The sequence below is a fragment of the Salminus brasiliensis genome, chromosome 9, assembly GCF_030463535.1.
Source record: "Salminus brasiliensis chromosome 9, fSalBra1.hap2, whole genome shotgun sequence".
Lineage (NCBI taxonomy): Eukaryota > Metazoa > Chordata > Actinopteri > Characiformes > Bryconidae > Salminus > Salminus brasiliensis.
This window is the reverse complement of record NC_132886.1, coordinates 27,960,658-27,974,270: the sequence shown is the minus strand read 5'-3', so window position 1 is coordinate 27,974,270 and position 13,613 is coordinate 27,960,658. Positions and strand designations below refer to the sequence as shown.

General features: G+C 44.0%; 1 protein-coding gene across 6 annotated transcripts in view; it reads left to right on the top strand.

The window, feature by feature from the left end:
- The first annotated feature begins 368 nt into the window (after positions 1-368).
- Positions 369-13,613, top strand: part of ctnnd2b (catenin (cadherin-associated protein), delta 2b) — a 117,187-nt gene continuing 103,942 nt past the window's right edge. For 5 of the 6 annotated variants that reach the window (XM_072688088.1, XM_072688091.1, XM_072688090.1 and 2 more), the window contains exon 1: positions 369-652. The gene's annotated coding sequence lies outside the window, so the exon portion shown is untranslated. Of the gene's footprint in view, positions 653-6,828; positions 6,874-13,613 lie in introns of all 6 variants that reach the window. The other variant, XM_072688087.1, reaches the window with a different exon arrangement.

The following is a 13,613-nucleotide window of genomic DNA, read 5'->3' as shown; positions in this document are numbered from 1 at the left end:
AACGCTAGCATGCCCGGCTAATGGAGGAAACCCATTACCTCGCTACTCAGAGGGGTGGGGGCTGTGTGTGTGTGTATATGTGTATGGGGGGGGGGGGGGGTGGGTGAGGTTGGAAAACTGGGCAGCAGAGGTCGCTGTGGTCCCCTCGCCATGACTGCAGAAAGGAGGAGAGGAGAGTGATACAGGAGTGGAGGAGAGAGAGAGAGAGAGAGAGAGAGAGAGAGAGAGAGAGAGAGAGAGAGAGAGAGAGAGAGAGACGGGGAGAGAGAGAGAGAGAGAGAGAGAGAGAGAGAGAGAGAGAGAGACGGGGAGAGAGAGAGAGAGAGAGAGAGAGAGAGAGAGAGAGAGAGAGAGAGAGACGGGGAGAGAGAGAGAGAGAGAGAGAGAGAGAGAGAGAGACGGGGAGAGAGAGAGAGAGAGAGGAGGGGGGCTACTGCTGCTGCTGCTGCTGCTGCTGCTGTCGCCGTGGCCGTTTTCCCACCTCCTTTTCTTCTTCCCCAGCTGTGGATGTTTCTAACGGATGCTCTCTTCGCCTCAGCGTCTCTCCGAAGCTCCGTGAGGGATGGTTGGCATTAGCGGTGCGGTTGAATTGTCGGCGTTAATCTGAAAAAAGGAGGAGGGGGGAGGCGAGGAGGACGGAGATCTTTACTCGGTAAGCGCAATGTCATTCCAGTTGACACGCCACACACACACACACGCTACACACACACACACGCTACACACACACACACGCTACACACACCCCCACCTTGCACCGCAACATCAGGCATCAGTCGAGTGGAGACGGCGTTGGGTCGGAACCGTGGATGCGGCGGATGCTCGACAGACGTGGCTGTGATTTATTCATATGTTTATAAAGGGGGTTTTAACCGCGCAGGAAATGGTACAATAAGCGTTATTCGTTCAGGGTCAGTAGATGGAGGGTGGGATGTGGTCTTGGGCTTTTTGTGAGGAGAGGGAAGCGGTGTGTGTGTGTGTGTGTGTGTGTGTGTGTGCGTGTGCGCGCGCGTGTCAGAAAATGGAATCCATTAGAGGCTGATTCTCCATCCACAGAGGCGGTTTTTGGGGGGTGGATGGGGTGGGGGGGGGTGAGCACCGAAAAAAACGGGAATTACTTCCCTATTGACCTAAATTTCACTGTTATTTTTTTTATAAGATTACATTAGATGGCGGACTGGCTGAAGCGTGGCCTGGCCTCATTGTCAGGCTGACAGAGACATGTACATGTACGTGTGTGTTACAGTGGGCTGCTCAGGGAGGAATTAGTCTACCCCGCTTATAAAAGGGTCACCATGCTTTAGACAACGGCTATAACGACTGTCCTAATAGAAGAAAATAATAATAATAAAAAAAAAACCACCACACACACACCACACACACTCCACACACACTCAGCCATTGCATGTGTTAGCGTCCCTCTTGGCTCGTGCACATAGAAAAGGCAAGGCAGGATTGAAGCATAGGTTGAGGTTCATACAAATGAGGCCATGTTTCCATGTTACACGCTGTGACGTTCCCCGGATTCCGAAGACTGGAGGAATACAGTGTATTAAAGCATAACTGATCAGGACAATGGATCTTGGATATTTCAGGCCTGTATTAGTCTGCCCTGTCATGATAACCTCTGCTGGGTGGCTGACAATGGCAAATGGCACCGGCATGGCTGTCCTAGTCCATCCTAATGTGGATCCTAAAAGCAGTCTAACGATCAGTGCTTGCAATCTCCCGGAATCTGATCCAGCCCTGTGAACAGATTCAGGCTGATTGGGATGATTTTCTGGTCGGGGCTGAGGCGGGCTCGACACGTCGTTAACCTCTTTAATAGGTCACGGGGAATTGAGTGAAATTAATGAAGTGATCTTCAGTGATAAATTACCAGACGACTTGTGTGAAGCTTGTGTTGGTGAGAGTAAGCGGTTTGTTTTGGAGCGTTGCAAGACGCAGGCTCTTCTTTGAATGGTGGCTCAAAGTCTGGTCTGGGTCGGGAGTCTGTAGAGTAGAGCTTTAAAGGAATGCAGCTAGGCTAACCCCCCCCCCCCCTTAATTTAGTCATGTCCATTCCATCCACCTAGCTGGGAGGGTGGAGGCTAGCATGTGCTTCCTCCCAGCCTACTGAGTCACTGGACAGCCCAACACGCATGGTGGAGAGCGCTAACTGTCCAGTTCAGTGGCCTCGGCGAACAGACAGCCATCACATTGAGTGATGGGGGAGGGTGGGCAATCCTGCCCACCTAGAAAGATCACCCAGCGGGCCACCACCAAGGTCCAGCTGTCACACGCTGACGTCATCCACGCAACGTTCCTTTAACGTTTTGTTGGTTTTAAGTCATGGTATACGTAATGAAAATTCAACATCTGTCCAATGTTGAAGCGTGATGTCCTCTCAGTGCTGGTTGGGGTTTTGATGTGATCTGATTTTAATTTTCAACGAAGATTTAACGTCTGTTCGATGTAAGAGTCCATGTCTTTCTGATGTCAAACTGACGTCCGCTGCCTGCTGGGCAAGGCCAGTAATTGCTCTCCTGGACTGCCTACCACAGATGGCTGTGACATTGCTTAGGATGGAACACCCAATAATCGGCAATGCCCAACTGTAGCAGTAGTGGCAGAAGATTACTACGACCAATAATTTCATCATATTTTACTGTACTGTACTGCTGCCCATTGGCTTTTCAGTCAGTTTTCTAGATGCAGGAAAATACATGAAAAATCTCTTGCAATCGACGATACACCAGGGTTAAAAATACGCTGGACTATTTCTTTACATTATTATTTACTTATTGATTGATTGATTTATTTATATTATTATTTTTTATATATATTATTATTATTATATTTATTTGCTCAATAGAATAAAAGCGATCCCCGTACTCTGGACGTCTCTATAAACTGGAGTTCCCTTTCTGATCAACAGCTCTGTCTTCATCTCACTCTTAATCTCTCGCAATATACTAGCTGCATAAAGCTGCAGGTGGCTATTTGGGCAGCAGCCACTGCTGGGTGATTGATATGATGGCTTGACTGGCTGCAGCACCCCCCTGTAGATGGATGATAATGGACACAGGCTCAGGTGATCAATTCCTCAGGCTATGGGGGGGTGGGTGGGGGGGGTGGGTGAAATCCAAATGTTTCAGAGCGGAGTGCTGTTATTATCATTAATTATTTAAATAATGCATTTGCACCAAATGGGGTGCATTAGTGTTGATAATAAGAGTTCCCTCACTGATAACTTGCTGTTCCTTGCCACCATTAGATGCGTTCCCCGCTACTGCTAGTTGTCTTAAGCTGTTGTCGGGCTGTGTGTGGATGAATGTCTTCATGTTTTGTCATTTAATATACAAAGGGCACATATTTTATTCCATATCTGGCTTGATACTGTGTTTTTTTTTTTTTTATATATATATAAAAGGCTGCCATCGCTTTGTGTCCAGATTGTCTTACACTGCAATCCAAAAAAAGCTAAGAGTCACAAATATTGGAGTCAGCAGGATCCGTTCTTTCCTCTGTACCCTCTTTCTTGTTATACCCTCTTGCAAAAGGCGAACATACCAGGGTTGGTTAGCCAAATGATGTCGTTGGTTGGAGCTGGAAGCTGGTGGCTGTTGTTGGAAGTCCTGGGGGTCCACGCAGGAAAGGAAATGCTAGGTGACACAGTAGTGCACCTGATAGATGGGCTTTGATGACTCTGCTGTGTGGCGTGTGCATGGCCAGGGCTTCAGGGATTAGTCAATAAAGTTGATCAGTAGTCGACGATATTGATTAAGGAAGAAACCTCACTGAATAGTTAAAGGCAAACATGTGTACAGTGTTTTACATACACTATATGGACACAAATATTGGGACACCTGCTCATTCCTAGTTTTCTCATAAAATTAAGCATATTTTTAAAACATTATTGGAGTCACCGTCTCAGCTGTGCCGGGAAGAAGGCTTTCTTGATTTTGAGCACTGCTGTGAGGGTTTGATTGCCTTCAGTGATGATGATGTCAGGATGTTGGATGATCACCACCCTACCGCATCTCAAACAAGACTACAGTTACCATAGCAATACTCCTAAACCACTACAATTCCCATAATACCATGCAAATCCAGCGGCTTACAGCTGGCACGTACACTTGTGAAATGACTGTAATTACCCTAATAGCACGCACCATGTATTCTCCATGCGATTGTGTGCACCGAATACACGTACCGTAACACCTTTATTATATGGTCATTTAGATATTATATAATATATTCGTCTATTATATGGTCATTTAGATATTATATAATATATTCGTCGCTGTCCCGAAAAGAAAACCCTCCATTTTAGCTGTCTCGAATTTTGACTTGATGTGAATCTGGCGGGTGTTTTCCACATGATCAATGGCTCAAATGCTCCAGAATGACTTGGAATACATTGACATCCATTGGAAGTTTTCTCCTGTAAAGTTGACAGTTTGGAGATCGAAGATTTTTGTATGACAGCGACGCTGTATAACAGCGGATTTCTTTTTCATTGGGAACAAAACACAGCATGATACCATGAGAAGCTCCTAAACTGACGATGTTGTGGAAAGTCAGGGCTATAAACGATATACAGTCTATATAGAAAGACCTGAATTCAGTTGGCCGGTGCGGACTTCAAACTCCTCTGCTCATTATGGTCCTCTGGAAAAAAGCTGGCAGGGACCACGACGGCTGTCATTGTTGTCAACACAGCTGATTCCATCAACAGCAGATTGTCGATTACGGCTGGCATCAGTGTAATGACAGTGCAGTTTTTCTTGAAATTTGTGAAAGTGTTCCGAGCGTTTGGTGCCAACTGAGCCCAGAAATGTGGTGATTAGTTTCAAAGCCTGATAATATTCTTGGTTTGTGGTCTTCTAAGGCTGGAGCTGAAAGGAAAAGGAGCCGAGATTGTTCCGGCTTAAATGAAAGAAACTGTGGCGGCTGCTTTCCACCCCCACCCCCCCCACACCCCTCCATCGTGGCCTCGAACAGTTAAACCTAATGGCAGTTTGGCCGGGCTTCAGACAATGAGAGTTAAAAGCGAGCGCATGGAATTCAGCCACCACCCTCTTGTTTGCTAAACTGCCAGGAGTGTCCTCTTGGATGTCTTCCCTCAGCTGGGTAACAGTCATTTCCCTGCACTCTGTCTCATGCCCAGATCAAGTGCCTGTGTAAGCTCTCTTCGCACACAGATTGATCAGTGGACCGTGGAAAGGTGTTGGTGTATCAGTGCTGCACGATATGGGGACCAAATACGAGTGCTGCAACCAATATAGCCGCAGATTTTCAGGTCAAGATTTACGTTTGGTTTTTGTGTCGATTGGGCTGAGCGTTTGGCTCAGAGAAATACAATATTAATGAATTTCCAAACAAACTACTGTCTCGAAATATCTTATAAAACCATATGACTAAGCAACCCACCATACAGGAATAGCTAAGATGCACCCAGATGCCTTTTTATCCAGGATGCCGTAAGTAAAGCACACAGAAAATGATTAGCGTTCAGTTAATGTAACACAGTGTTATTAGAAATATAATATTCCAGCGTTTCAGCAGCGGTGCGATATCCAAGCCCCTGGGAGATGAATGTGAAAAGGTATTACAGTGAGGAAATATGACATATGAGATGAAACACAGCGGAAATAGACTGCAAAACAAACTTTGTAAAGCATTCATTTAGATCCATTTATACATATGGCATCTCTCACCCACTGTGAACTGGCTGTTTCTGAGCTTAAAGGTTCGAGCTAGTTCGATACTAGTGTTAGCTGAAGTAACCTGGCCTTAGCGTTTGTGTGTTTACCAAAAGCCTGACTGCCTTTCTCTGTGGAAATTTCAAGTCACATGTGATCTTCTGTGGCTTCCTGTGGTCTCGATACGGCTTTAATTTATTGTAGTGCTGTCAGAATGCTGTGTGGTGCGTTGTGGGCGTGCTGAGGGATTGGAAAGCCTGGCTTTACGTTACACTGCAAATGTTCTTTTCAACTGCAAAACCTACCTAACAGAGACATTTAAAATGAGAAGGCCGGCCAGTGGTTGAAATAAGAATGGGAGTTCTCAAAGAAATCGGAAATGTTGAAGATTGACCTGTGTTATTTTGACCAAAAGGATTTAGTGGGTGGTTTACGAATACCCTAATTCATCAAGACACCCACAGATAGACTCATCTGGACCTGTGATTGGTCAGCATGCTGAAAGCAAACAATAAAATAGTAACTGGTAAAGGGTTAAAGGGCTTTACTATCATCACTCTGTGCTCTAAACTCACTCGGAACAAAACACAGCGCATCCAACAAGAAAGGAAGCCTCATACATCTTGATTACAGTATTAACAAACTTGATGGTAGGCCTGTGCAATGGGAGATGCAGAAGGATAGCACAGAGAGCTAAAGAGATTTATAGAATTATATATATATATATATATATATATATATATATATATAGTCAGAAAAGAAATTGCAAAAATTGCTACCATCACAGGCCTGCTCAGCCTGTGCAGTCAGAGAGCTGCTCTGTTGCCCATGCACATGGCCCGTGCTTTAGAGAAGGCAAAACAGAAGAGCGGAGCTGCAGCCGTACCTGACTGCCTGGATTATAAAGACGTGGAATCAGGAGAGACAAGCTGTGCTCAGTGAGCATTTGCACTTGCGAAGGAAACCACTGACACATAAAATGTGAAATATGAGAGACAGCAGGGCTCTTGCCATCTATTTATAGAGTCCCAACCCAGCTGACTTCTTCCACGGCGGTTTGCTTTTTTGTAGTGCTTTTTTATCCACTGCAATTACGAATCGGTGCTGAGTTTAAATCCCTATTTATTTTTTATTATTATTTCAGATGGTCCAGGGTGAGGGATATTGTAAACCACAACAAAGGAGACGGGTGAGTGACAAGGTGGAAGCTGAAATTAAATTCACATTTCCTGCTGCTTAGCCGGGTTGATATGAGTCACCCATTTATGTATTTCCAAGGGATTAACAAATCCATCTCACGTGAGGAACACACAGAGGAAGAACGCTTTAGGCCATGGCGTTTTCACTGCTAGCACGGAGTAGCGCACGTCATACAGGTGAATAAGACTTTTATGATCCAGTGAGCCATAAATCATAAATCTAAAATGAATTAGTAGGTCATATATGTATAATCCTGTGAACTACACAGCATGCTTTCTTAAAAGGATTGATTTTTACTTTATGCCCCTTATCACCATATGTAAAAAGGAAGCCCTTGCAAGGCAGCCTGTACTCGATTCAAATTCACCTTTTTAATAAATCAGCACTGATTGGTTGAAAATGTTGATGCTAATGCAGCTTTAAATTCTGATACTGCTTTTTTTTATAGTAAAAAAAGAGAGCCTTATGAAAATGCCTATTTACACCTACTTATGTATTATGCTCACCACATTATATTTTTAAAAGTATTTTAATGAATCATTTACACCTCTTTCCGCAAACCCACAGATGGCGGTCATTTACGCCATTTAATCTCCTTTTTTCTACCAATTAAGGAACGTCTGGCCGATGTTGTTGTGTTTACTAGTTACGTAATTAATGCGATCTAACAAAGCAGACAATTCGTAGGTTTTTTAGTTTGCTAGTGTCACAAACTCACATTTATCTTATCAAGGAGAGCAAGACTAAGCACTCACAGATCCAAACTCTGCTCTGATTCAGCTCACTCAGAAAAACATACAGCGCATCCAACAAGAAAGGAAGCCCCATGCATTTTTATTACAGTATTAACAAACATGGTGTAGGCAATGGGTGATGCAGTCGGATATGGCAGAGAGCTAAAGAAGACAAATTTGATCTCCAGTGGTTTATTGGAGGGCATTAATAAGCTGTTAAGACAGGATACAATAAATGTACCACAGAGGAACCATACTGAGAGTGTTCTGATGGTTCAGATTCAGAGTTGGAAAATGGTGCCAGACCTCCCCGACTAAAATGATGGAAAAATACCTCCATCATTAAAGAATGCGAATTTTTTGATATGGCAATTTTCAGCTCAGTGTTGCAGACTGAAGCTTCTCCATCAGAGGGGCTATTAGCACAAATGCTGTTTTTGTGTGCATCATTTAAAAGCAAGTAACAGCCTGGACCAAGTAATCAGCGGGACCATAAAAACGACCCAAAACGATAGCAGGGAGGGAGTGGAGGATGTTTGGTGGGTACGATCGATAATCCTAACGCTGTAACTACAAAATATTGTAGGAATTCTTTTAAAATGTCACCAGACCTACATGGTAGCACACTGAAAGACAGTGTACACCATGAGCATGCAGATGCTGTAACTGCATTAATGGTGGATGCAAACCAGTAAGAACTGTTGTTTCTTTCCGTCGGCATAATCGCCATTAGGGGGTCTGCCGAAAAAGTCTATTTAAAAAAAATGCTTAGTAGGTTTTTAAAGAAACTATATCAGCTCAAAGGAATTCACAGCTTGCAGTAGTGCATGGGCAGTGGTTGCTCTGCAGTAGCTCTGCGGTTACAGCTCCAGGCTATCAATGACAGGGTGTGGGTTCGATACCTGGGCTCAGCAAGCTGCCGTTGTTGAGCAAGGCCCCTAACCCTCTCTGCCTTTCGGGTGCTGCAGCAATGGGCATGCCTGCTGCCCACCACTTTGGGCATGTGTGCTCACTGTCACTGTGTGTGTTTGCTCATTAGTGTGTATGAGTGTTCACTGCACGGATGGGTTAAAGGCATCCAACACTAATGGTGACTATGGTTGTTTTTTTCACTCACATACACTAAACACACACTACATACACTATACATATACTGTACATACACTATACACACAGACACACTACGTACACTATACATATACTATACATACACTATACACACACTACATACACTAAACATATACTATACATATAATTTACACACACTACACACACAGACACTACGTACACTATACATATACTATACATACACTATACACAAACTACATACGCTATACACACACTAAATACACTAAACATATACTATACATACACTTTACATACACTATACATACACTATACACACACTACATACTCTACACATATACTATACATACACTATACACACACTACATACTCTACACATATACTATACATACACTATACACACACTACATACACTAAACATATACTATACATACACTATACACACACTACATACACTATACATGTACTATACATACACTATACACACTACATACACTATACATATATTATGCATACACTACATACAGTATACATGTACTATACATACAGTATACACACACTACATACACTATACATGTACTATACATACACTATACACACACTACATACACTATACATATATTATGCATACACTATACACACACTACATACACTATACATATATTATGCATACACTATACACACACTATACTTTAACTTTACATGCAATATATTTGCACTATACAATCCCCTATACACACACTGTACTTACAATTTACATGCTATATATATATATATATATATATATATATATATATATATATATATATATATGTATATATATAAGCTGTACCAGCTACCTCAGGGGAATCATACGGCACTAGGTGGAACAAACTCTTAACTCGACTGCCTGTTCAAGATAAATGACATGCATGCAAACATGGTTATACCAAACCCATACCGAACCGTTATGTCCAAACCACAGTGTGAACTGAACGGTGACTTCTGTGTACCATTGCACCCCTATCAGATCAGTACTGGTATCTGCGGATACTCTGTATTCATGATGGGAAAAGAGAAAGCAGTACCATGCTGTCCATATCTCCAGTCTCCTCATGAACAAAACCTGCTGGGCATGTAGAACAACACTCTTGCAGCTACAGCTCTGCAAACGCATTGCAGTTATACAAATGACTATGAAGGCCTAGAATCAAAAGTGCGTCAGTTGAATCGCATTCTTTTGCGAGCTGTTGGTGGTCAGATTGGCAGCTATTCTAAGCCGATAAGAGATAACAGTTCTGCTCCATTCAGATGGGCCTTGCACCATCCTCGTCATATCTAGCAGCTCAGCTAAGTCCCCGCTGCTATGCCATTCTCTCACCAACAGGGGGTTTCTTTGGCAGCGCTCCTCCGCCAATTACCGTAGCACCCTCCATGCCAGCTAATTCGTTATCTCCTACAAACACAAAAGAGCTTTAAAGAAATCGATGTGGGTGGGTGGGTGGGTGGGCTAACATGGTCCATGAGTGTTGTTTTCCCTCTCTGTCGAGGGAGAATCTCAGAGACTCTTAACAGAGGCAACAGGTCAGATTGGCAAGATTTAGGTTTATTAGCTAAACGTTATTGGATTGCCATTAGATTCAACGGCTTCGCCCCGCAGGGCTTGGAGCGGTCCCATGGAAACGAAGGCCGGCCTCTTGAAGTCCTGATGCTGAGCCCCCGGGACTTGGAGACCTAAAGGCCACAGAGATGCCGCATTTGATGGCCATGCCAGGTGCCGGTGCCCTGCGCACTGCAGATAACGGCGGGAAACAGAGCTTTCAACCACACATCGTCTCAAGACGGGAACGAGGTCATTAATCCCACGCTAGCTGGGGCAGTGGTCTCGCTGAGCCAAACGCTATCGCCCTATGTGGCGCAGGCATTGCAGCGATGTCATCATAGCTCGGCTCAAGGATCACAAGCCTGTGACTGGAATCCCATGGTAGATTCCTGCAGCAGTCTTAAATAGAGCCTAAGCTTGGAGGACTGTGAGCTCCAGACGAGGAATTAAGAGCGAGGGGGTGGGGGACGAGAGCAAAAACAGTTTGGTGAAGTAGAGCTATCGATTTCAATTGAAAAACTGTTAGCCGGTGTTTGAGCTTTGCTGCCTTGGTATGCTGCAGTCATTTGGGCTGGTGGGACTCATTTACAGCAATCAGAGGTAATCCCACTTTCTCTATAACATCGAGGCCCACAACACCACAAGGCTTTAGAAAGGAGTGTGCACTGTTTTACACTTTTACAGCTAGCAAATACCCTCTTCATAAATACTGTATCAGCGAGAGACACATATTTTAGACCCTCTGAGGTCTTTTCCCTTAACCATTTCAATGGAGTTATGCAATTACACAGTTTATAACACATTTCATTACATAACAAATTACATTTAGCCTACATGCTACATAGGTTTGACAGGTTTGAGGCTCATAATTAAATATCTCTTCTTCTAACTGACTGGTATATCAGTTGTAGCATTACTGGGATACAAAACAACATCACCAACAATAGGGTAGGACCCTCGACTGTTCAGCCACTTGAGAACCCCTTCACAACTATATGATTATATATTCAGGCTAAATGAGTCAATTTGAAAGCAAATTATCATAAGAACAATGAAAAATAGATCTGGACATCAACTGTTACAACTGATACATCACCATTGAGAGCAGGCAGTCATATTTCACTATTTACAGGTGGCAATCATATATGCTAGTTATGCACTGAAGCTAGAAATGTGAAATTGAGTTATGAAATTGCTGATGTTTGGCATGAGGAGCATGCCCAAAGCTCCACCCTCTGGCGAATTTCAGTCTTAACCTTCTAAGTCGCATGCTAAGGTTTCCACAACCCTCGGCCATATCTTGCAATGCTTGCCCCATTTACCAGAGTGAGGTCTATGCTTCTAGCTAAGAGCAGAAACCACCTGAACATCGGCCCATAAACCCTGTTTAGAGGGTTTCCACCCCCAAAAAGGATTTCCACTCACGTCAAAGAAGCTCTTTTCTGAACTCCAACCATCCATCCAGTCAAAGAAATGACAGAAAATTTCATTATTCCTCTTGTAATACTGCACTATATAGCCAAATATTTGTGGACACCCCTTCTAATGAATGTATTCAGCTGCTACAGCTGTGCAAATGCACACGCCAATTGTCTAGTGCCAATAGACTAGGACTCTCTGGAGCAGATGAACTTATTGGCACCATGCCTTGAGAGCAGTGGAACTGTGCTCTCTGGAATGATGGTTGGTGCCCTATGCAGTACCTTTGGGATGAGTTGGGGAGTTGTGGGGATGAGTTGGGGAGTTGTGGGGATGAGTTGGGGTGGTGATCGTCCATCCAACATCCTGACCTCACTAATGCTCTTATTGCTAAATGCAATCAAATCCTCACAGCAACGCTCCATCAGCCAAATCTAGTAGAAATCTAGTCTTCCCTGGGCAGTAGAGACAGTTAATCTAAGGAAATAATAGAAACACCCTGTTATTATTACCCTTCAGACCTACAGATCAGTGCCTGTCGGTTATGTCGCCACTGCTTTAACGAACTTCATCATTCAGATGTTGGCTGTTACAAGCCGATGACAATGCAGTGGAGAAGAGGTGTCCATTGATAAGGCTGGCTACACTCTTAGCTAATCAGCATAGGCGCTGGAAAAGAAGCCCCTAATAAGCAGTGGGGGCTCGTTTGATCACAGCAAGCCCCACATAATTACTCTTTATCATCAATGTCACGCTCAGCTGTCCTTTGAGAACGTTATTGGAGGAGCACTTTAATTGCCTGGGCTTTGTGCCACTTTTCTCACTGTATCTGTGACATTTGGGCTGGACGGCATATCTGCTGGAGCCTTACTTTCTCGTCGCCATTGCTGTGGTCAGCTGTAATTGGTCTTGAAGTCACGTTCCCAGCAGCAGGGCTGGAAAGAACATGACCATTTTTGGTCCCATTAATTTCTGATTTTTTTCACGGCCCTCCGGCTTTAACCTCAAGATGTAGTACCTGCATCTGAAGAGCGGAGAACGCAGTATAGTTTTACAATGGCAAAATTGATTCTGCAAATCCACGGTCAGGCTTGTAAACTGTGCGTCATATGCTGCCTTGTACTGAAGAGGAACAGGCCCAGAAGGGATTAGATTTGCAGGTGCAAGGTAGGAGGCAGATAGTGAATCATTTGTGCCAATATCAAACCCATGTCATTTTCAGCGTTGTTTCAGGGTTGCGTGCGGGTCCACCGTCCGCTGTGGATGTACACAGTGTTCCGGCTTCAGAGGAACAGATTAGATTTCTTTAAGACCTTATTGAACATTTTAATCCTCCTGTGCGCCCTATTGCTTTTCTATTCCCAGTGCAGGCCAGTCTGAATGAAGCAAAAAAGCCTCAGCTCTGAATACACTGAGTAAATGACTCTCGGGTTAATGTGGCATGTAGGGAATGAAGATCTGAGAGCAGCTAAAGCTCATAAAACGGCAGATCAGAAGCTGGACCGCTGCAAGACGTCAACTCTTCGCTTGGAAATAAAGGTGATTCAAATGATTCTTTGAGTGAATCATAGAAGAGTCATGTGTGCAACAGTGATGTGTGAGCGTGAAGAACCTTTCATTCCAGTTGTGACATTTTAGAAGCCAAAAGATGGCCGAAATTGAAGCTGCCATCATGTTGCCAGAGCTTGCACAGTAGAGACGGGTAGATGAGACACATATATTTCTTAGTGGCAAGCCCTCCGCCTGTCTCTACACCGAGAGCACCACAGCAACTGTCTTGAAATACCTGCGTGTTCACCATATCAGACGGTCAGAATTGGCTTTATCAGCTATCAACTGGCCCACAACTGGCAATCACTGGGATATTAACGTGGGTGGAACTTGTAGAATTGACAGAACAGGCAAATG